Raw genomic sequence first — 25988 nt, 5'->3', positions numbered from 1 at the left:
CCTAAGGCTGGCTCAGCGTTCCAGGACCGGATCCCATCTGTTATACTGATATCCACATTCCTGCCTCCTCTCCTGTCACTTTGAGACGCGGTCACCGCGGCGCCATGTTACATCCGGAATGGCGTCTCCCGCGGCCTCCGCCGCTGTCCCTGAGTTTCTGCATGCAGAGTGTCAGAGTGGCGATTACGTCAGCCGCGGCCTCCGCTGTGCCCGCGTGGTTTAGATGTGCACTTATCAGTCTGGCGTCTCCTGTCTCCTGTGGCCGGCGCCGCCATTGCTGTTTTAATTCCCACATGGATTACAAACCAAACTTCCCTCCAAGTGTCTGCATGGGCGCAGCCATCTTGGATTCTGTCATCTGTTCATTTCCACCAATCTGCTGTCTGCATTGTTAATCTGCATAATTGCCTAGCCAATCCCTTCCTTGCTGCAGGTATAAATATTCTGTGCCTGAGCAAGGAAGGCGTCAGTGCTTTGGTTGTCAAACCTAGTTCCAGTTTGTCTCTCTCCTGTGGTTGTTTTCCAGGTTCCAGTTCCTATCTCCACACTTCCACAAAAGAGACCCGCACCAGCATTCCACCTGCGGTGTAGCCTGACTCTCCTATCCATTTGGATTCATCTGCTTCCAGCTACAGATCCACCTGCTTTCAGCATCCAGCTTCCAGCAGAGGTCAGCTCTTCTTAAAGTGCCGGTACCCTTTTCTGCAGATTATCATTTATCACCGGCATTCTTATTTCACCGCTCTCAAGCTCCAAACATCACTTCATATTTCATCGCTCTCAAGCTACATTTATCATTTAACTGGTTCTAGCCAGTATCCACTCCGTGCCAACATCAGTCTGGTTCCAGCCAGTACCCACAGCAGCCGTTTTATCCACAGCAGCCCAGCTTTTCCTGGAACACCAGCTGGTACGATCCTGGGCTATCTCCATTGCTACAGTCGGGCCTGGTAAGGACTTTCCAACTAGAAGATTATTAGAACTATCTCACACTACCAGAGCCCTGTGGCCCTTGCCACCCTGTAGAACCCAGGAACTGTATTTATCCTCTGCTGATTTTTATGTTTTCTTTTACTGCTGCTGTGTTACGGAGTTTGTCATAAATAAACATCATTGACTTTTACCCTGGTTGTCGTGTTCACGCCTTCGGGCATTTCTTCTACATGTTACTTACATGTCTAGGGGTCTGATACAACCTCCCAGGTTCCGTTACATCTCGGCCCCTACAACTGAGGCTGCCTCCCGTCAGCTCAGGCCCTCAGTTGTGACAGCACTGACCATATGAATCCAGCCGGAGACCAGGATCAAGCGGCCAGGCCGATGCAAGATCTTGCAGCCCGACTTGAACATCAGGAGGCTGCACAGGGCCACATCATCCGCTGTCTCCAGGATCTCTCTACTCGGCTGGATGGGATTCAGACAACCCTCCGTGGATCAGACGCGTCCGGTGCGTCAACCACAGTGACTCCAGCTATAACCCCACCCACCTTACCCATTTCTGCTCCACGTCTTCATCTTCCAGCAAAATTTGACGGATCTTCAGGATTCTGCAGGGGATTTCTCAACCAGTGTGAGATTCAGTTTGAGCTACAACCTGGCAATTTTCCCAGTGACCATACAAAAATTGCCTACATTATCTCTCTTCTCAGTGGCTCAGCCCTTGATTGGGCATCACCGTTATGGGAGAGGTCCGACACCCTGCTATCCTCCTACACTGCATTCGTGTCAACATTCAGGCGTATCTTCGACGAGCCAGGCCGGGTAACTTCAGCTTCATCTGAGATTCTCCGTTTACGCCAGGGATCACGTACTGTAGGACAATATCTTATACAGTTCCAGATCCTGGCATCCGAACTGGCATGGAACGACGAGGCCCTGTATGCTGCATTCTGGCATGGCTTATCTGAGCGTATTAAAGATGAGTTAGCTACCAGAGACTTACCTTCCAAGTTAGATGAGCTAATCTCACTCTGCACGAAAGTTGATTTACGTTTCAGAGAGAGAGCAACTGAGCGTGGAAGATCATCTGCTCCAAAATCTTCTGCTCCTCCTCCTCGCCAACTGTCACCATCTAAAGACGAGCCCATGCAAATTGGCCGTTCCCGTTTAACTCCTGCTGAGCGCCGAAGACGTCTCTCTGAGTCTCTTTGTCTTTACTGTGCAGCTCCGTCTCACACCATCAATGCCTGTCCCGAACGTCCGGGAAAACTCCAAACCCTAGCTCGCCCAGGAGAGGGCCGGCTAGGAGTAATGATCTCCTCTCCATCTCCTCATGATTGTAATCTCCCAGTGTCGCTCCAAATTGCTCAACGTTACCGGAACGTCATTGCCCTCCTTGATTCCGGAGCAGCTGGGAACTTTATTACCGAAGCCTATGTTAAACGGTGGTCCCTACCCACCGAGAGACTTCCTTCGTCCATTTCCTTAACTGCCGTGGATGGCAGCAAGATTTTTGATGCAGTTATTTCTCTAAGGACTCTACCAGTTCGTCTGAGAGTGGGAGTTCTTAATTCTGAATTTATTTCTTTTTTAGTGATTCCAAGAGCCACACATCCTGTGGTCCTGGGCCTTCCATGGCTCCGTCTTCACAATCCATCTATTGATTGGACGACTACGCAGATTCTGGCATGGGGTCCCTCCTGTGCTGAGACATGTTTGTTTAAAGTATTGCCTGTCTGTTCTTCCTTCCCCAGGTCGTCTGATGTTCCACCTCCTCCATATCAAGATTTCACGGATGTGTTCAGTAAAGCCTCTGCTGATATCCTTCCTCCTCATAGAGAATGGGACTGCCCGATTGATCTCGTTCCAGGGAAGGTTCCACCTCGAGGCCGAACTTACCAGTTGTCTCTGCCTGAGACGCATTCCATGGAGGAATACATTAAAGAGAACCTAGCAAAGGGGTTCATTCGACCTTCCTCTTCTCCAGCCGGCGCAGGCTTCTTTTTCGTAAAGAAAAAAGATGGTGGTCTGCGGCCGTGCATTGACTACAGAGGTCTGAACGACATTACCATCAAGAACCGCTATCCACTACCCCTGATTACTGAGCTCTTTGATAGAGTCAGCGGAGCTACCATCTTTACAAAGCTGGACTTGAGAGGTGCATACAATCTCATCCGGATCCGTGAGGGTGACGAGTGGAAGTCCGCCTTCAACACCCGTGACGGACATTATGAGTACCTCATCATGCCCTTCGGATTGAGCAATGCTCCAGCTGTCTTCCAGCATTTTGTCAATGAGATCTTCAGAGACATTTTATACCGTCATGTCGTGGTCTATCTAGATGATATCCTCATTTTTGCCAACAATTTAGAGGAACATCGTTTTTGGGTAAAAGAGGTTCTGTCCCGTCTCCGTGTCAATCATCTCTATTGCAAATTAGAGAAATGCGTCTTTGAAGTCAAGTCCATTCCGTTTCTAGGTTACATTGTGTCCGGTTCCGGACTAGAGATGGATCCTGAGAAACTACAAGCAATCCAGAATTGGCCGATACCCTTAACACTCAAAGGGGTCCAGAGGTTCTTAGGGTTCGCCAATTATTACAGAAAGTTTATACGAGACTTTTCCACCATTGTGGCGCCTATTACTGCTTTAACTAAGAAGGGTGCTAACCCGTCCAAGTGGTCTGAAGAAGCTACGCAAGCTTTTCATCTCTTAAAACAACGGTTCATCTCTGCACCAGTTCTGAAACAGCCCGACATCGACTCTCCTTTCATCTTAGAGGTGGATGCCTCCTCCGTTGGAGTAGGAGCGGTGTTATCTCAGAGGGCTAAAGATGGCCATTTACATCCTTGCAGTTTCTTCTCTCGGAAGTTCTCCCCAGCGGAGCGCAACTATGCCATTGGCGACCAGGAGTTGCTAGCCATCAAGCTCGCTCTAGAGGAGTGGAGATATCTGTTGGAGGGAGCTTCTCATTCAATCACCATACTTACAGACCACAAGAACCTTTTATATCTGAAAGGCGCACAATGTCTCAACCCTCGTCAGGCCAGATGGGCACTTTTCTTTTCCAGGTTCGACTTTAAACTCCAGTTCTGTCCGGGCTCTCAGAATCGCAAGGCCGATGCCCTTTCCCGCTCATGGGAGCAAGAAAATGAGTCAGAGTCTTCAGACAAGCATCCTATTATCAATCCGTTGGCATTCTCCACGGTAGGGATGGACTCTACGCCCCCACTAGGGAAAAGTTTTGTGAAGCCGGTACTGAGGAAGAAGCTCATGCATTGGGCCCATGCTTCCCGTTTTGCCGGACATACAGGTATCCAAAAAACCCTGGAGTTTATCTCTAGGTCCTATTGGTGGCCAACTCTGAGAAAGGACGTCATGGAGTTTATTGCATCTTGCCCAAAGTGTGCCCAACATAAAGTCTCCCGCCAGTCGCCTGCGGGGCAACTGGTTCCACTATCCGTTCCCCGTCGACCATGGACCCATTTGTCGATGGATTTCATTACAGACTTACCCATGTGCAACAAGTTCAATACCATCTGGGTGGTAGTTGACCGGTTCACCAAGATGGCACACTTCATTCCTCTCACCGGTCTTCCGTCAGCTTCCAAGTTGGCTCAAGTGTTCATACAAGAGATCTTCCGACTCCACGGTCTGCCTGAAGAAATTATCTCAGATCGAGGAGTTCAATTCACAGCCAAATTCTGGCGAAGTTTATGTCAAGTCCTCCAAGTCAAACTAAAGTTTTCCACGGCTTACCATCCTCAGACCAATGGTCAAACTGAGAGGGTGAATCAGGACTTGGAGGCCTTCCTCCGCATCTATGTGTCTTCCTCTCAAGATGACTGGGTTCAGTTACTTCCCTGGGCCGAGTTCTGTCATAACAATCAGTATCATTCCTCATCTTCTTCAACACCATTCTTCACCAACTTTGGATTCCACCCTAAAGTCCCTGAATTCCAACCGCTCCCAGCAACTTCTGTTCCAGCAGTGGATATCACCTTGCATCAGTTTGCAAACAACTGGAAGAGTGTACGAGCAGCTCTGCTCAAGGCATCGTTCAGGTATAAGAAGTTTGCGGACAAGAAGCGTAGAGCGGTTCCTGCTCTCAAGGTGGGTGATCGGGTATGGTTATCCACGAAGAATTTGAGGTTAAGAGTCCCCAGTATGAAGTTTGCACCTCGCTACATTGGTCCTTTCAAAATTGAGCAAGTCATCAATCCTGTTGCTTACAGACTTCAGTTACCTCCCTTCTTAAAAATACCCAGGACATTCCATGTTTCCCTGTTGAAACCGCTGATCCTGAATCGGTTTCATTCCTCACTTCCTCCAACTCCGAAAGTCCAAACTCAACGAGGTGTTGAGTATGAAGTGGCCAAGATCCTGGACTCACGTCACCGTTACGGTCAACTACAGTATCTTATTGACTGGAAGGGTTACGGCCCTGAGGAACGCTCATGGACCAATGCTTCTGATGTCCATGCTCCTGCCTTGGTCCGGAGATTCCATTCCAAGTTTCCTCAAAAGCCAAAGAAGTGTCCTGGGGCCACTCCTAAAGGGGGGGGTGCTGTCACGATCCGGGTATCTGGACGCCATTACTTACCCTTCAGATGCCTCCTAAGGCTGGCTCAGCGTTCCAGGACCGGATCCCATCTGTTATACTGATATCCACATTCCTGCCTCCTCTCCTGTCACTCTGAGACGCGGTCACCGCGGCGCCATGTTACATCCGGAATGGCGTCTCCCGCGGCCTCCGCCGCTGTCCCTGAGTTTCTGCATGCAGAGTGTCAGAGTGGCGATTACGTCAGCCGCGGCCTCCGCTGTGCCCGCGTGGTTTAGATGTGCACTTATCAGTCTGGCGTCTCCTGTCTCCTGTGGCCGGCGCCGCCATTGCTGTTTTAATTCCCACATGGATTACAAACCAAACTTCCCTCCAAGTGTCTGCATGGGCGCAGCCATCTTGGATTCTGTCATCTGTTCATTTCCACCAATCTGCTGTCTGCATTGTTAATCTGCATAATTGCCTAGCCAATCCCTTCCTTGCTGCAGGTATAAATATTCTGTGCCTGAGCAAGGAAGGCGTCAGTGCTTTGGTTGTCAAACCTAGTTCCAGTTTGTCTCTCTCCTGTGGTTGTTTTCCAGGTTCCAGTTCCTATCTCCACACTTCCACAAAAGAGACCCGCACCAGCATTCCACCTGCGGTGTAGCCTGACTCTCCTATCCATTTGGATTCATCTGCTTCCAGCTACAGATCCACCTGCTTTCAGCATCCAGCTTCGATCAGAGGTCAGCTCTTCTTAAAGTGCCGGTACCCTTTTCTGCAGATTATCATTTATCACCGGCATTCTTATTTCACCGCTCTCAAGCTCCAAACATCACTTCATATTTCATCGCTCTCAAGCTACATTTATCATTTAACTGGTTCTAGCCAGTATCCACTCCGTGCCAACATCAGTCTGGTTCCAGCCAGTACCCACAGCAGCCGTTTTATCCACAGCAGCCCAGCTTTTCCTGGAACACCAGCTGGTACGATCCTGGGCTATCTCCATTGCTACAGTCGGGCCTGGTAAGGACTTTCCAACTAGAAGATTATTAGAACTATCTCACACTACCAGAGCCCTGTGGCCCTTGCCACCCTGTAGAACCCAGGAACTTTATTTATCCTCTGCTGATTTTTATGTTTTCTTTTACTGCTGCTGTGTTACGGAGTTTGTCATAAATAAACATCATTGACTTTTACCCTGGTTGTCGTGTTCACGCCTTCGGGCATTTCTTCTACATGTTACTTACATGTCTAGGGGTCTGATACAACCTCCCAGGTTCCGTTACATCTCGGCCCCTACAACTGAGGCTGCCTCCCGTCAGCTCAGGCCCTCAGTTGTGACAGCCAATATGCCATTTACGACACGGAGTGGCAAGGAACGGCTGAGGCCCTGGCCTATGTTCATGGCTAGTGGTTCAGCTTCACATGAGGATGGAAGCACTCATCCTCCCGCTAGAAAACTGAAAAGAGTTAAGATGGCAAAAGCACAGCAAAAAACGGTGCGTTCTTCTAAATCACAAATCCCCAAGGAGAGTCTAATTGTGTCGGCGGTTGCAATGTCTGACCTTCCCAACCCTAGACGGGAAGAAGTGGCTCCTTCCACCATTTGCACGCCCCCTGCAAGTGCTGGAAGGAGCACCCACAGTCCAGTTCCTGATAGTCAAATTGAAGATGTCACTGTTGAAGTACACCAGGATGAGGATATGGGTGTTGCTGGCGCTGAGGAGGAAATTGACAAGGAGGATTCTGATGGTGAGGTGGTTTGTTTAAGTCAGGCACCCAGGGAGACACCTGTTGGAAGCAGTCCACTCACAACTAAATCCCTTCTGTCACGTCTAGCAGAGTTTGAGGATCCGGCAGCTGAGATTTGCCTGAGGAGGTAGCAGGCTGTGAATGAACCAGATGAGGGGGCTGGATATAGTTCCTTTGCATGGGACACGGAGCAATGAAGAACGCAGGCGGGGTTTGAGAGTCAATGGAAAGTATTTATTATGTACAGGGCTGAGGTAGAGAACCGAGGCTGGAGCACGATGCTTAAAGACGTGGCTGGAGGCGAAGAACTGTGGACTGTGATTTGAAAGACGAGACTGTAGATGATGAACTGTGTAACTGTGGATGATGGTTGAAGACGTGGATGGAGACAAGGACTGTGGACTGTGGTTTGGAAAATGAGACTGAAGATAATAATCTGCAGGCTGTGGTCGGTGGTACAAAGGTGTGGCTGGTGAAGGAGATCTGTTGAGTGTGGCTTGAAAGACGAGGCAGAAGACCCGGGGCCGACTGTGCCCAAAGACTCTTACTGGACCGGGTTTTCCAGGAGCGCTTCCACAGGCAGTAGCAGGCTAGAAACGGCAGGGCTGCAGCAGTAACAGAGAACCGACCAAGCAGGATCAGGAGGAACCAGAATACAGCAGGAATCCTGGGAGCACAGGCTAAAGTACCTACAACAGGGTTGTAACTTGAAGCACTGGCGTCCCTGTCCTAAACCAACCCCCTGTTATAGGGAGAGCTTCCCCTGGATTGGCTGGAAGAAACAGGAAACAGGAACTATGCTTAAAACTTGGTCTCCAACATGGCGGCGCCCAGTAATGCAGACCTTTTTTGCAAAGCCACATTGCTCACTGCCCCTGGTCTCCAAGCAACGGCTCAGCAAGAGCGACCCACTGTAGCGGCCTCCCGCCGCCACGAACGGACCCCCTCACCGCCGCTACTGCTGCCCACGGATCCGCCGCAGCAGCCCACCTCCGCCGCTGCCAGCACATCGCCAAGGAAGCCAGCCCCGCGGCCCCAGCGTACCGGTAAGACTCCGGACGCTGACACCTTCCTCTTGTACCCAAGCTCCTGCAAATCCCACCACCAACTCCCTCAGTGTCAATTTCCTACTTAGACAGGAACGCCAATAGTCCTGCAGGCCATGACACTGGCAAGTCTGACGAGTCCTCTCCTAACTGGGATTCCTCCGATGGATCCTTGAGTGTAACGCCTACTGCTGCTGGCGCTGCTGTTGTTGCTGCTGGGAGTCGATCATCATCCCAGAGGGGAAGTCGGAAGACCACTTGTACTAATTCCAGTAAGCAATTGACTGTCCAACAGTCCTTTGCGAGGAAGATGAAATATCACAGCAGTCATTCTGTTGCAAAGTGGATAACTCAGGCCCTGGCAGCTGTGTTGGTGTTAGACGTGTGTCCGGTATCCACCGTTAATTCACAGGGACTTAGAGAATTTATTGAGGTAGTGTGTCCCCGGTACCAAATCCGATCTAGGTTCCAATTCTCTAGGCAGGCGATACCGAGAATGTACACAGACATCAGAAAAAGAATCACCAGTGTCCTAAAAAATGCAGTTGTACCCAATGTCCACTTAACCACAGACATGTGGACAAGTGGAGCAGGGCAGACTCAGGACTATATGACTGTGACAGCCCACTGGTAGATGTATTGCCACCCGCAGCAACAACAGCAGCGGCGGCACCAGTAGCAGCATCTCGCAAATGCTAACTCGTTCCTAGGCAGGCTACGCTTTGTATCACCGCTTTCCATAAGAGGCACACAGCTGACAACCTCTTACGGAAACTGAGGAACATCATCGCAGATTGGCTTACCCCAATTGGACTCTCCTGGGGATTTGTGACATCGGACAACGCCACCAATATTGTGCGTGCGTTACATGTGGGCAAATTCCAGCACGTCCCATGTTTTGCACATACAATTAATTTGGTGGTGCAGAATTTTTTTAAAAATGACAGGGGCGTGAAAGAGATGCTGTTGGTGGCCCAAAGAATTGCGGGCCACTTTCCGCATTCAGCCACCGCGTGCCGAAGACTGGAGCACCAGCAAACACTCCTGAACCTGCCCCTCCAACAGCTGAAGCGAGAGGTGGTAACGAGGTGGAATTCAACCCTCTATATGCTTCAGAGGATGGAGGAGCAGCAAAAGGCCATTCAAGCCTATACATCTGCCTACGATATAGGCAAAGGAGGGGGAATGCACCTGACTCAAGCGCAGTAGAGAATGATTTCAACGTTGTGCAAGGTTCTGCAACCCTTTGAACTTGCCACACGTGAAGTCAGTTCAGACACTGCCAGCCTGAGTCAGGTCATTCCCCTCATCAGGCTTTTGCAGAAGCAGCTGGAGAGATTTAAGGAGGAGCTAAGATGGAGCGATTCCGCTAGGCATGTGGGACTTGTGGATGGAGCCCTTAATTCGCTTAACCAGGATTCACGGGTGGTCAATCTGCTGAAATCAGAGCACTACATTTTGGACACCGTGCTCGATCCTAGGTTTAAAGCCTACGTTGTATCTCTCTTTCCGGCAGACACAAGTCTGCAGAGGTTCAAAGACCTGCTGGTGAGAAAATTGTCAAGTCAAGCGGAACGTGACCCGTCAACAGCTCCTCCTTCACATTCTCCCGTAACTGGGGCTGCGAGGAAAAGGATAAGAATTCCGAGCCCACCCGCTGACAGTGATGCAGGGCAGTCAGGAGTGAGTGCTGACATCTGGTCTGGCCTGAAGGACCTGCCAACGATTACTGACATGTCGTCTACTGTCACTGCATATGATTTTGTCACCATTGAAAGAATGGTGGAGGATTATATGAGTGACCGCATCCAAGTAGGCACATCAGACAGTCCATACGTATACTGGCAGGAAAAAGAGGCAATTTGGAGGCCCTTGCACAAACTGGCTTTATTTTACCTAAGTTGCCCCCCCTCCAGTGTGTACTCCGAAAGCGTGTTTAGTGCAGCCGGTCACCTTGTCAGCAATCGGCGTACGAGGTTACTTCCACAAAATGTGGAGTAGATGATGTTCATCAAAATGAACTATAATCAATTCCTCCGTGGAGGCATTCACCAGCAATTGCCTCCAGAAAGTACACAGGGACCTGTGATGGTGGATTCCAGTGGGGACGAATTAATACTCTGTGAGGAGGATGTACACAGTGAAAGGGGTGAGAAATCAGAGGATGATGATGAGGTGGACATCTTGCCTCTGTAGAGCCAGTTTGTGCAAGGAGAGATTGATTGCTTCTTTTTTGGTGGGGGCCCAAACCAACCAGTCATTTCAGTCACAGTCGTGTGACTGTGGCAGACCCTGTGGCTGAAATGATGGGTTTGTTAAAGTGTGCATGTCCTGTTTATACAACATAAGGGTGGGTGGGAGGGCCCAAGGACAATTCCATCTTGCACCTCTTTTTTCTTTCATTTTTCTTTGCATCATGTGCTGTTTGGGGACTATTTTTTGAAGTGCCATCCTGCGTGACACTGCAGTGCCACTCCTAGATGGGCCAGGTGTTTGTGCCGTCCTCTTGGGTCGCTTAGCTTAGTCATCCAGCGACCTCTGTGCAAATTGTAGGACTAAAAATAATATTGTGAGGTGTGAGGTGTTCAGAATAGACAGGAAATGAGTGGAAATTATGGTTATTGAGGTTAATAATACTATAGGATCAAAATTACCCCCAAATTCTATGATTTAAGCTGTTTTTGAGGGGTGTTTGAAAAAAAACACCCGAATCCAAAACACACCCGAATCCGACAAAAAATTTTCAGGGAGGTTTTGCCAAAACGTGTCCGAATCCAAAACAAGGCCGCGGAACTGAATCCAAAAAACAAAACCCGAAAAATTTCCGGTGCACATCTCTAGTATATAGTGATAATGATCTGTGTCATTGTTGACTGTTCATCACCTTGCACTTTTTCCTTAGCTATCGATGCCCCCAATGTATAAAAAAATGCTGCTTTAAATCTAGGGGCAAAATCACCGACAAAATTACATTGTGACCCCAAGGATTCATTTAAAATGTGAACAAACCAAGCAGTTTATTTGGAAAAACTATAATTAAATGAAATGGGTATTTGTAAAGTGGTAGAAGGTTGATGTGACATTTACACTTTGGCATAGGGCACCAATAAGAGTTTTCTGTCTCTCCAAATACCTAGGTGCATTACAAAGCCAAGGTGTTTCGTGCTATGCATCTAGGGCCTAATTCATGTTAGACGCTATGGTCGATGTTCACACAAATGAGAGATTATCGGCAGATTGATCATGTGCTGCAATCACATTGTGCATGTAGCAAGGTGCCGCTGCGATCCCGCTCGCAATGAGGATTTCATGGAAAGGTGATTTACAAGCAGTGACCGTTTGGAGGTGTTAACAGGGAGTGGTTGCAAAAACGTGGCGTGTCATTGTTGTTATCTGCCTTCAGCTGCGAGCTTGTACAATAACATGGCGCCTGCATCGCTACTACCATGTCCGGTCTGCGTAGCCATAGGCCAACCCTTATGTGTATGCAGTTGTGAATGAGTTTGCGATGGCTCAAGTAGGCATCTCTTTTCAATTCTGGGCAGCAGCTTCACTTGCTAAGGCTGTGTACACACGGCGCGATGCGCCGTACAGCCCGACATTGACTATTCGACGTGGCCAGAGCCCGGCCCCGCCGATATAGTCAATGTTGCCTGCACAGTCTATTTTTCATTGCGATGCCGATCCCACGGGGCCGCGCATCGGCATCGCAAGGACTATACCAGAGGTTCTCAAACTCGGTCCTCGGGAGCCCACACAGTGCATGTTTTGCAGGTCTCCTCACAGAATCGCAAGTGAAATAATTAGCTCCACCTGTGGACCTTTTAAAATGTGTCAGTGAGTAATTAATACACCTGTGCACCTGCTGGGTTACCTGCAAAACATGCACTGTGTGGGCTCCTGAGGACCGAGTTTGAGAACCTATGGTATAGTCCAGAGTCACTTGCGATTCTGTGAGGAGACCTGCAAAACATGCACTGTGTGGGCTCCCGAGGACCGAGTTTGAGAACCTGTGCTCTTGGCTATGGAGCTGCTAATGTTAAGGTGGGTACACACGGTGCAATATTTCTTTCAATTTTGACTATATAGTCAAAATCGTAAGAAAATATAGTGGAAATATCGCACTGTTTGTATAGTTCACAGGTTCTCAAACTCGGTCCTCAGGACCCCACACAGTGCATGTTTTGCAGGTCTCCTCACAGAATCGTAAGTGAAATAATTATCTCCACCTGTGGACCTTTTAAAATGTGTCAGTGAGTAATTAATACACCTGTGAACCTGCTGGGTGACCTGCAAAACATGCACTGTGTGGGGTCCTGAGGACCGAGTTTGAGAACCTGTGGCCTAGATCATTACACATAAAGGGACTTGAGACATGCTATATGCTCGCTCTTGTTGCTTCAGTTATTAATTGTAGGTAATTGTCTCACTGATTCATACATATCAAACACGTGTTTGATGATTATGACAAGAAAACAGTGCCTGATATCTGCAACATTTCCTCTGAGACCATATCTTAGGAGCAACAGAGCAACAAGACGTTGAAAGATAAGTAAAGATAACCCATCCAAAATGTAAATGTGTTTTTGCATTTTTTTTTTAATTTCTTATAATCTTATGACCTGTCATTTCACCTTTTATTTCTTAAGCTGAGAAAAGCACTTTTCAATTTTTTCAGCTTTTCTCAAGTTGTTAAAAGGTTAACAGCAGAAAAATCTGAAATATCTCCAGTGTTCACTTGCCCCCTGTCCACCATAGACCTTATTAATGCCCCTTTTACACCAAAAACCAGGGTCTTACCCAGGATTTGGAACACATTTCCAACTCAGATCTTTACTTGCTTGCTCACACTGCCCTGTAACCCGGGTTCTTCTTGGGTTGGAGTCCAGGGTAGAGGCGGAACTACCATTGGTGCAGCAGGTGTATTGCATCGGGGCCCCTGAGAACTATTGCCCAGACTAGCATTCAGTTATACCCTTACAAATCAATGTCGGATGAATGGCCCAGTGCAGAGAGCAGGGGGCCCCATTGCCAGAGGGACCTGCCCATTACCTTAAGGAGGCAGGGCTGTGTGGGCCAGACTGATAAATGAGTCCTGCCACCTATCAGCACTGATGATCCCAGCTACTTATTTCTGATGCACTGCTGCCTGTGAATTAAAGGCAGCCACAACCAGTGTAACTGGCACTGTCAGAGTCATCCAGACTGATTTGCAAACTGAGGAAAACACAAGGAGCGGGGGCCCCTGGCACAGATAGAGCATAGGTTACTGTGTTCCTAACCCCACTAAGATACATGCTTCTTGTTCTCCACACCACGCAGGACTTTGGGCCATATATACTAAGCCTTAAAGGGTGATAAAGTGGAGAGTGATAAAGTACCAGCCAATGAGTTCCTAAATGCCATGTCACAGACCCTGTTTCAAAAATGCCAGTTAGGACCTAGTTGGTTGGTTGGTAGTTTATCACTCTCCACTTTATAACTTTTCAAGGCTTAGAAAATATGTCCCATTGTACCTGTACTGTACTCTTGTCACCCAATGTCTCTCCCTGTCATCCACTGTCACCCACTGCCTCCCCATCACCTTCTGCCTCCCCCTGCCTTATGCTGTCACCCTCTGCCTCCCCTTGCTTTCCGTTGTCACCCACTGCCTCCCCCTGCCTTACACTGTCACCCTCTGTCTCTTCCTGTCACCCACTGCCGTGTGACATATAATAATAATAATAATAATTTTATTTATATAGCGCTCTTTCTCCAATAGGACTCAAGGCGCTTGATATAGTGAACTTGGGTTGGGGTGAAGGATAGGGGGGTCCCAAATTATATTTCTCTAACGTCCTAAGTGGATGCTGGGGACTCCGTAAGGACCATGGGGGATTAGCGGCTCCGCAGGAGACTGGGCACAACTATAAAGAAAGCTTTTAGACTACTGGTGTGCACTGGCTCCTCCCACTAAGACCCTCCTCCAGACCTCAGTTAGATTCTTGTGCCCGGCTGAGCTGGATGCACACTAGGGGCTCTCCTGAGCACCTAGAAAGAAAGTATATTTAGGTTTTTTATTTTCAGTGAGATCTGCTGGCAACAGACTCACTGCAGCGAGGGACTAAGGGGAGAAGAAGCGAACCTACCTAACAGGTGGTAGTTTGGGCTTCTTAGGCTACTGGACACCATTAGCTCCAGAGGGATCGACCGCAGGACCCGACCTTGGTGTTCGTTCCCGGAGCCGCGCCGCCGTGCCCCTTACAGAGCCAGAAGCACGAAGAAGGTCCGGAAAATCGGCGGCAGAAGACTTCGGTCTTCACCAAGGTAGCGCACAGCACTGCAGCTGTGCGCCATTGCTCCTCATGTACACCTCACACTTCGGTCACTGATGGGTGCAGGGCGCTGGGGGGGGGGGGGCGCCCTGAGGGCAATAAATAACACCTTGGCTGGCAAAATATACATCATATATAGTCCCAGAGGCTATATAGATGTAAAATTACCCCTGCCAGTATTACAGAAAAAGCGGGAGAAAGTCCGCCGAAAAGGGGGCGGGGCTTCTCCCTCAGCACACTGGCGCCATTTTCCCCTCACAGTTCCGCTGGAAGGAAGCTCCCTGGCTCTCCCCTGCAGTCTAAGAATACTACAGAAGGGTAAAAAAGAGAGGGGGGCACTAAATTTAGGCGCAGTATAGATATTATATATATGTAATATATATAAAAAAGCAGCTAGAGGGAAAACACTCATTGATAGTGGGATCCCAGTGTTATATAGCGCTCTGGTGTGTGCTGGCATACTCTCTCTCTGTCTCCCCAAAAGGCTTTGTGGGGTCCTGTCCTCTGTCAGAGCATTCCCTGTGTGTTTGCGGTGTGTCGGTACGGCTGTGTCGACATGTTTGATGAGGAGGCTTATGTGGAGGCGGAGCAGATGCCTGTAAATGTGATGTCACCCCCTGCGGGGTCGACACCTGAGTGGATGGTGCTGTGGAAGGAATTACGTGATAGTGTCGACTCCTTACATAAAAGGTTTGACGACATACCTAATGTGGGACAGCCGGCTTCTCAGCCTGTGCCTGCCCAGGCGTCTCAAAAACCATCAGGGGCTCTAAAACGCTCGCTACCTCAGATGGTTGACACAGATGTCGACACGGATACTGACTCCAGTGTCGACGACGAAGAGACTAATGTAACTTCCAGTAGGGCCACACGTTACATGATTGAGGCAATGAAAAATGTGTTGCACATTTCTGATGTTACCCCCGGTACCACAAAAAAGGGTATAATGTTTGGAGAGAAAAAACTACCAGTAGCTTTTCCTCCGTCTGAAGAGTTAAATGAAGTGTGTGAAGAAGCGTGGGCTTCCCCTGATAAAAAGATGGTAATTTCTAAGAGGTTACTAATGGCGTACCCTTTCCCGCCAGAGGATAGGTCACGCTGGGAAACATCCCCTAGGGTGGATAAAGCGCTCACACGCTTGTCAAAGAAGGTGGCACTACCGTCTCCGGATACGGCCGCCCTGAAGGAATCTGCTGATAGAAAGCAGGAGGCTATCCTGAAATCTATATATACACACACAGGTGTGATACTGAGACCGGCTATAGCTTCAGCCTGGATGTGCAGCGCTGCTGCTGCGTGGTCAGATTCCCTGTCAGAAAATATAGATACCCTAGACAGGGACACTATTTTGCTAAACGTAGAGCATATAAAAGACGCACTTTTATACATGAGGGATGCACAGAGGGATATTTGCCGGCTGGCATCCAAAATTAGTGCAATGTCCATTTCTGCCAGGAGAGGGTTATGGACTCGGCAGTGGACAGGTGATGCAGATTCCAAACGACACATGGAAGTTCTGCCTTATAAGGGTGAGGAATTGTTCGGGGATGGTCTCTCGGACCTCGTTTCCACAGCAACAGCTGGGAAGTCTACATTTTTACCCCATGTTCCCTCACAACCAAAGAAAGCACCGTATTATCAGGTACAGTCCTTTCGGCCCAATAGTGGCAAGCGGGTTAAAGGCGCGTCCTTTCTGCCCAGAGGCAGAGGTAGAGGGAAAAAGCTGCAGCATACAGCCAGTTCCCAGGAGCAAAAGTCCTCCCCCGCTTCCTCTAAGTCCACAGCATGACACTGGGGCTCCACAGGCGGAGCCAGGTACGGTGGGGGCCCGTCTCAAAAATTTCAGCAATCAGTGGGCTCGCTCAGGGGTGGATCCCTGGATCCTTCAAGTAGTATCTCAGGGGTACAAACTGGAATTCGAGACATCTCCCCCCCGCCGTTTCCTCAAATCTGCCTTGCCAACCACTCCCTCAGGCAGGGAGGCAGTGTTACAGGCAATTCAAAAGCTGTATTCACAACAAGTGATAGTAAAGGTGTCCCTACTTCAACAAGGAAGGGGTTACTATTCCACAATGTTTGTGGTACCGAAACCGGACGGTTCGGTGAGACCCATTTTAAATTTGAAATCCTTGAACACATATATAAAAAAATTCAAGTTCAAGATGGAATCGCTCAGGGCGGTTATTGCAAGCCTGGACGAGGGAGATTACATGGTATCGCTGGACATCAAGGATGCTTACCTACATGTCCCCATTTACCATCCTCACCAGGAGTACCTCAGGTTTGTGGTACAAGATTGTCATTACCAATTTCAGACGTTGCCGTTCGGTCTCTCCACGGCTCCGAGGGTCTTTACCAAGGTAATGGCGGAAATGATGATACTCCTTCGAAGGAAGGGAGTTTTAATTATCCCGTACTTGGACGATCTCCTGATAAAGGCGAGGTCCAGAGAGCAGTTGTTGGTAGGGGTAGCACTATCTCGGGAAGTGCTACAACAGCACGGCTGGATTCTAAACATTCCAAAGTCACAGCTGGTCCCTACGACACGCCTGCTGTTCCTAGGGATGGTTCTGGATACAGAACATAGAAAAGTGTTTCTCCCGGAGGAAAAGGCCAAGGAGCTGTCATCTCTAGTCAGAGGCCTCTTAAAACCAAAACAGGTGTCGGTGCATCATTGCACGCGGATCCTGGGAAAATGGTAGCTTCCTAAGAAGCGATTCCATTCGGCAGGTTTCATGCAAGAACCTTTCAGTGGGACCTGTTGGACAAGTGGTCCGGATCGCATCTTCAGATGCATCGTCTGATAACCCTGTCTCCGAGGACAAGGGTGTCTCTGCTGTGGTGGCTGCAGAGTGCTCATCTTCAAGAGGGCCACAGATTCGGCATACAGGACTGGGTCCTGATGACCACGGATGCCAGCCTTCGAGGCTGGGGAGCAGTCACACAGGGAAGAAACTTCCAAGGACTATGGTCAAGTCAGGAGACTTCCCTGCACATAAATATTCTGGAACTAAGGGCCATTTACAATGCCCTAAGTCAGGCAAAACCCCTGCTTCAAAACCAGCCGGTACTGATCCAGTCAGACAACATCACGGCGGTCGCCCATGTAAATCGACAGGGCGGCACGAGAAGCAGGACGGCGATGGCAGAAGCCACAAGGATTCTCCGATGGGCGGAAAATCACGTGTTAGCACTGTCAGCAGTGTTCATTCCGGGTGTGGACAACTGGGAAGCAGACTTCCTCAGCAGGCACGACCTCCACCCGGGAGAGTGGGGACTTCATCCAGAAGTCTTTCAAATGATTGTAAACCAGTGGGAAAAACCACAGGTGGACATGATGGCGTCCCGCCTAAACAAAAAGCTAGAAAAATATTGCGCCAGGTCGAGAGACCCGCAGGCGATAGCTGTGGACGCTACACCGTGGGTGTACCGATCGGTTTATGTGTTCCCTCCTCTTCCTCTCATACCAAAGGTACTGAGGATAATAAGGAGAAGAGGAGTAAGAACAATACTCATCGTTCCGGATTGGCCAAGAAGAGCGTGGTATCCGGAACTTCAAGAAATGATGTCAGAGGACCCATGGCCTCTACCGCTCAGACAGGACCTGCTGCAGCAGGGGCCCTGTCTGTTCCAAGACTTACCGTGGCTGCGTTTGACGGCATGGCGGTTGAACACCGGATCCTGAAGGAAAAGGGCATTCCGGAGGAAGTCATTCCTACGCTGATAAAAGCTAGGAAAGAAGTAACCGCAAACCATTATCACCGCATATAGCGAAAATATGTTGCGTGGTGTGAGGCCAGGAAGGCTCCAACGGAAGAATTTCAGCTGGGCCGGTTCCTGCACTTCCTACAGTCAGGGGTGACTATGGGCCTTAAATTGGGTTCCATTAAGGTCCAGATTTCGGCTCTATCGATTTTCTTCCAGAGAGAATTGGCTTCACTACCTGAAGTTCAGACTTTTGTTAAGGGAGTGCTGCATATTCAGCCCCCTTTTGTGCCTCCAGTGGCACCTTGGGATCTCAACGTGGTGTTGGATTTCCTAAAGTCACATTGGTTTGAGCCACTGAAAACCGTGGATTTGAAATATCTCACGTGGAAAGTGGTCATGTTGTTGGCATTGGCTTCAGCCAGGCGTGTTTCAGAATTGGCGGCTTTGTCATGTAAAAGCCCTTATCTGATTTTCCATATGGATAGGGCAGAATTGAGGACTCGTCCCCAGTTTCTCCCCAAAGTGGTATCAGCTTTTCATCTGAACCAACCTATCGTGGTGCCAGCGTCTACAAATGACTTGGAGGCTTCCAAGTTGTTGGATGTAGTCAGGGCCCTAAAAATTTATGTTTCCAGGACAGCTGGAGTCAGGAAGACTGACTCGCTCTTTGTCCTGTATGCGCCCAACAAGTTGGGTGCACCTGCTTCTAAGCAGACTATCGCTCGCTGGATCTGTAGTACGATTCAGCTTGCACATTCTGCGGCTGGACTGCCGCATCCTAAATCAGTGAAAGCCCATTCCACGAGGAAAGTGGGCTCTTCTTGGGCGGCTGCCCGAGGGGTCTCGGCTCTTCAACTTTGCCGAGCTGCTACTTGGTCAGGGGCAAACACGTTTGCAAAATTCTACAAATTTGATACCCTGGCTGAGGAGGACCTTGAGTTCTCTCATTCGGTGCTGCAGAGTCATCCGCACTCTCCCGCCCGTTTGGGAGCTTTGGTATAATCCCCATGGTCCTTACGGAGTCCCCAGCATCCACTTAGGACGTTAGAGAAAATAAGAATTTACTCACCGGTAATTCTATTTCTCATAGTCCGTAGTGGATGCTGGGCGCCCATCCCAAGTGCGGATTGTCTGCAATACTTGTATATAGTTATTGCTAAACTAAAGGGTTATTGTTGAGCTATCTGTTGAGAGGCTCAGTTGTCATCATGCTGTTAACTGGGTATTGTATCACGAGTTATACGGTGTGATTGGTGTGGCTGGTATGAGTCTTACCCGGGATTCAAAATCCTTCCTAATTGTGTCAGCTCTTCCGGGCACAGTATCCTAACTGAGGTCTGGAGGAGGGTCTTAGTGGGAGGAGCCAGTGCACACCAGTAGTCTAAAAGCTTTCTTTATAGTTGTGCCCAGTCTCCTGCGGAGCCGCTAATCCCCCATGGTCCTTACGGAGTCCCCAGCATCCACTACGGACTATGAGAAATAGAATTACCGGTGAGTAAATTCTTATTTTTTGCCCTAGGGCCCACCAATCACAAGTTCCGCCTCTAGTTCTGGGTCACTGGACCCAGGTCATACTTGCCTACCTGACCTTCTCCATGAGGGAGAAAATGCTCTGTTCCTGGACTTTCCTGGTAATGTATGATTGCCATCACCTGTGGTGAGCTAGTTAATTGACAAGAAAGGTGTTTCACCACAGGTGATGGCAATCATACATTACCAGGAAAGTCCAGGAACAGAGCATTTTCTTCCTCATGGAGAGGGTCAGATAGGCAAGTATGACCCAGGTTAATCCTTTGACACCAAGCTGCGACCTGGGTTTACCCAGCAATAACCCAAGTTTTTGCGGTGGTGTGAAAGGTGTATTAGTAATTATTTATAGGATTTATAGGATAAAAAATATATACGCACATTATATGTATGAAAATGCAGTGCAAGTACACGACTTCTGTTCCATTCAACTTATCTTATGTCAGCCATCACCACCATGTGTTTCTTGCTAACATTTACTAATTTGTAGATTTGAGCACAATCTTTTGCTGCAGAATTTATCACCTTTCCCTGAAAGAATCTTGGGGGTAATTCCAAGTTGATCGCAGCAGGATTTTTGATAGCAATTGGGCAAAACCATGTGCACTGCAGGGGAGGCAGATATAACATGTGCAGAAAGAGTTAGATTTGGGTGGGTTATTTTATTTCTGTGCAGGGTAAATACTGGCTGCTTTATTTTTACACTGCAAATTAGATTGCAGATTGAACACACCACACCCAAATCTAACTCTCTCTGCACATGTTATATCTGCCTCCCCTGCAGTGCACATGGTTTTGCCCAATTGCTAACAAAAATCCTGCTGCGATCAACTTGGAATTACCCCCCTTGCCTTAAGTTTCCCATGTGGAATTCTCCCTAACATTTTTGTTTCACATAGTTCCATGCACAATTCTCTAGCCCACAGGTTCTCAAACTCGGTCCTCAGGACCCCACACGGTGCATGTTTTGCAGGTCTCCTCACAGAATCACAAGTGACATAATTAGCTCCACCTGTGGACCTTTTAAAATGTGTCAGTGAGTAATTAATATACCTGTGCACTTGCTGGGTTACCTGCAAAACATGCACTGTGTGGGGTCCTGAGGACCGAGTTTGAAAACCACTGCTCTAGCCTATCCCAACCAAAGAGAGTGAATTGGCACTGTTGCTACATACTAGCCTAAAGCAAATATAGTGTCAAATACACATTTCCAGTCTCTCTTATTTTGCATGCTATTCACACTTGTGGGCCAGAAAAAGCCTTATCAAACAACAGTTTGTTGATGTAGCAGCATTGAGTCTGATCTACATTTTCAAGATCCAGCCAAATTCTCTCAACCAGATGTAGCGAATAGTAAACTAAAATGTGAGAAAAATATCAAGGAATGACATTGTATAATGTATAATATGTTGGCACTATTAAAGGGGCAAACATGCGCGCGCCGAAGGAGCGCGCCGCAAAAGGGGGCGTGGCTTCATTGGGATGGGCGTGGCTTTGCATAAAGGGGCGTGGCATTGCAGGAAAAGACTTCCTTATACCCCAGTTTTGCAACCTGCACGCCCAGACGTTAGCCACCACAGGAAAGAAAAATAATCCTGATTCATGCCCCTTACATTATTTGTCATTTTTCCTCCTTATAGTAATGCCCAGTATACATTATGCCACATACTGCAATGGCCCTTAGACATTATTCCACACACAATAATGCACATGACACAATATGCACACACCATAATGCCCCCGACACATTATGCCACACACCGTAATGCCTGTGACACATGCCACACACCGTAATGCCTGTGACACATGACGACAGGAATCGCAATGCCCGTTATACATTATGCTACACACTGCAATGCCCCTGATACATTATAGCACATACAATGTCTGTGACACATTATGCCACACACCGTAATGCCTGTGACACATTATGCCACACACCATAATGCCTGTGACACATGACGACAGGAATCGCAATGCCCGTTATACATTATGCTACACACTGCAATGCCCCTGATAGATTATAGCACATACAATGCCTGTGACACATTATGACACACACTGCAATGACCCTGAGACATTATACCACATACCACAATGCCCGTGATATAGTATACAACACACAGTAATGCCTGACACATACCCCAATGCCTGTTATACATTATGCCACACTGCAATGCCCCTGAGACATTATACCACATACCACAATGCCCGTGATATAGTATGCCACACACCGTAATGCCTGTGACACATTATGACACACACCGCAATGTCCGTGATACATTATGCCACACACCGTAATGCCCATTACACATTAAGTCCTACAGTAAGGCTTCTAATTACTTTTAAATTACCTGCTCGTTGCCAGGGGTTTCATGCTCTTGGTTCCATGCACGGTGCCAGGGGTTTTCATGCTCAGGGTGTTATGCTCGTTGCCAGGTGTTTCATGCACTGGGTGTCATGCTTGTTGCCAGGGCTTTCATGCACTGGGTGTCATGCTCGTTGCTAGGGGGTAGTGCTTGTTGCTAGGGCTGTGCTCCCAGTGCCACATATGTCCCCAGTGCCAGATATTCCCCCACGGTGCCAGGTACTCACATGCCCCCAGTGCCAAATATAATAAGATTTTACTCACCGGTAAATCTATTTCTCGTAGTCCGTAGTGGATGCTGGGACTCCGTAAGGACCATGGGGATTAGCGGCTCCGCAGGAGACTGGGCACAACTAAAGAAAGCTTTAGGACTACCTGGTGTGCACTGGCTCCTCCCACTAAGACCCTCCTCCAGACCTCAGTTAGGATACTGTGCCCGGAAGAGCTGACACAATAAGGAAGGATTTTGAATCCCGGGTAAGACTCATACCAGCCACACCAATCACACCGTATAACTCGTGATACTATACCCAGTTAACAGTATGAAATATAACTGAGCCTCTCAACAGATGGCTCAACAATAACCCTTTAATTAGGCAATAACTATAAACAAGTATTGCAGACAATCCGCACTTGGGATGGGCGCCCAGCATCCACTACGGACTACGAGAAATAGATTTACCGGTGAGTAAAATCTTATTTTCTCTGACGTCCTAAGTGGATGCTGGGACTCCGTAAGGACCATGGGGATTATACCAAAGCTCCCAAACGGGCGGGAGAGTGCGGATGACTCTGCAGCACCGAATGAGCAAACTCTAGGTCCTCCTCAGCCAGGGTATCAAACTTGTAGACTCTTACAAAAATGTTTTAACCCGACCAAGTAACAGCTCGGCAAAGTTGTAAAGCCGAGACCCCTCGGGCAGCCGCCCAAGAAGAGCCCACTTTCCTCGTGGAATGGGCTTTTACAGATTTAGGGTGCGGCAGTCCAGCCGCAGAATGTGCAAGTTGAATCGTGCTACAGATACAGCGAGCAATCGTCTGCTTAGAAGCAGAAGCACCCAGCTTGTTGGGTGCATACAGGATAAATAGCGAGTCAGTTTTCCTGACTCCAGCTGTCCTGGAAACATATACTTTTCAGGGCCCTGACTACTTCCAGTAACTTGGAATCCTCCAAGTCCCAAGTAGCCGCAGGCACCACAATAGGTTGGTTCACATGAAAAACTGATACCACCTTAGGAAGGAATTGGGAACGAGTCCTCAATTCTGCCTTATCCATATAAAATACAGATAAGGCTTTTGTATGACAAAGCCGCCAATTCTGATACACGCCTGGCCGACGCCAAGGCCCACAGAATGACCACTTTCCATGTGAGGTATTATAGCTCCACGGATTTAAGTGGCTCAACCCAATGCGACTTCAGGAAATCCAACACCACGTTGAGATCCCACGGTGCCACTGGAGGCACAAACGGGGGCTGACTATGCAGCACTCCCTTAACAAAAGTCTGAACTTCAGGCAGTGAAGCCAGTTAAATTTTGGAAGAAAATCGATAGAGCCGAAATCTGGACCTTAATGGAACCCAATTTTAGGCCCATAGTCACCTCTGACTGTAGGAAGTGCAGAAATCGACCTAGTTGAAATTTCTCCTTTGGGGCCTTCCTGGCCTCACAGTATGCAACATATTTCCGCCATATGCGGTGATAATGGTTTGCGTTCACTTCTTTCCTAGCTTTAAATAGCGTAGGGATAACTTCCTCCGGAATTCCCTTTTCCTTCAGGATCCGGCGTTCAACCGCCATGCCGTCAACGCAGCCGCGGTACGTCTTGGAACAGACAGGCCCCCTGCTGCAGCAGGTCCTGTCTGAGCGGCAGAGGCCATGGGTCCTCTGAGATCATTTCTTGGAGTTCTGGTTACCAAGCTCTTCTTGGCCAACCCGGAACAATGAGTATAGTTCTTACTCCTCTCCTTCTTATTATTCTCATTACCCTGGGTAAGAGAGGCAGAGAAGGGAACACATACACCGACTGGTACACCCACGGTGTTACCAGAGCGTCCACAGCTATCGCCAGAGGGTCCTTGACCTGGCGCAATATCTTTGTGACTTTTAGTTGAGGCGGGACGCCATCATGTCCACCTGTGGCCTTTCCCAACGGTGTACAATCATTTGGAAGACTTCTGGATGAAGTCCCCACTCTCCCGGGTGGAGGTCGTGTCTTCTGAGAAAGTCTGCTTCTCAGTTGTCCACTCCGGGAATGAACACTGCTGACAGTGCTAACACATGATTTTCCGCCCATCGGAGAATCCTTGTGGCTTCTGCCATCGCCATCCTGCTTCTTGTGCCGCCCTGTCGGTTTACATGAGCGACCGCCGTGATGTTGTCTGACTGGATCAGCACCGGCCGGTGTTAAAGCAGGGTCTAGCCTGACTTAGGGCATTGTAAATGGCCCTTAGTTCCAGAATATTTATGTGTAGGGAAGTCTCCTGACTTTTCCATAGCCTTGGAAGTTTCTTCCCTGTGTGACTGCCCCCCAGCCTCGAAGGCTGGCACGGATCACCAGGACCCAGTCCTGTATGCCGAATCTGCGGCCCCCTAGAAGATGAGCACTCTGCAGCCACCACAACAGCGACACCCTGGCCCTTGGAGACAGGGTTATCCGCCGATGCATCTGAAGATGCGACCCGGACCACTTGTCCAACAGATCCCACTGGAAAATCCTTGCATGGGACCTGACGAATGGAATTTCTTCGTAAGAAGCTACCATCTTTCCCAGGGCTCGCGTGCATTGATGCACCGACACCTGTATACGTAGTAGGAGGTCTCTGTCTAGAGACAACAACTCCTTGGACTTCTCCTCTGGGAGAAACCCTTTTTATCCTGTTCTGTGTCCAGAACCATACACAGGAACAGTAGACGCGTCGTAGGAACCAGCCGCGACTTTGGAATATTCAGAATCCAGCCGTGCTGTTGTAGCACTTCCCGAGATAGTGCTACTCCGACGAACAACTGCTCCCTGGACCTCGCCTTTATAAGGAGATCATCCAAGTACGGGATAATTATTTCGGCCATTACCTTGGTAAATACCTCGGTGCCGGGGACAGACCAACGGCAACGTCTGGAATTGGTAATGACAATCCTGTACCACAATTTTGAGGTACTCCTGGTGAAGAGGGTAAATAGGGACATGCAGGTAAGCATCCTTGATGTCCAGTGATACCATGAAATTCTCCAGGCTTGCAATAATCGCCCTGAGCGATTCCATTTTGAACTTGAACCTTCGTATATAAGTGTTCAAGGCTTTCAATTTTAGAATGGGTCTCACCGAACCGTCTGGTTTCGGTACCACAACATTTTGGAATAGTAACCCCGGCCTTGTTGAAGGAGGGGTACCTTGATTTCACTTGCTGGAAGTACAGCTTGTGAATTGCCGCCAGTACTACCTTTCTCCGAGGGCAGCAGGCAAGGCTGATGTGAGGTAACGGCGAGGGGGAGTCGCCTCGAACTCCAGCCTGTATCCCTGTGATACTATTTGCAGAACCTAGGGATCCACCTGTGGGCAAGCCCACTGGTCCCTGAAGTTCCCGAGACGCGCCCCTACCGCACCTGTCTCCACCTGTGGAGCCCCAGCGTCATGCGGTGGACTCAGAGGAAGCGGGGGAAGATTTTTGATCCTGGGAACTGGCTGCTGGTGCAGCTTTTTCCTTCTTCCCTTGTCTCTGTGCAGAAAGGAAGCGCCTTTGACCCGCTTGCTTTTCTGAAGCCGAAAGGACTGTACCTGAAAATACGGTGCT

The sequence above is a fragment of the Pseudophryne corroboree genome, chromosome 3 (genome assembly GCF_028390025.1).
Source record: "Pseudophryne corroboree isolate aPseCor3 chromosome 3, aPseCor3.hap2, whole genome shotgun sequence".
Taxonomy (NCBI): domain Eukaryota; kingdom Metazoa; phylum Chordata; class Amphibia; order Anura; family Myobatrachidae; genus Pseudophryne; species Pseudophryne corroboree.
This window is presented reverse-complemented; position numbering follows the sequence as displayed.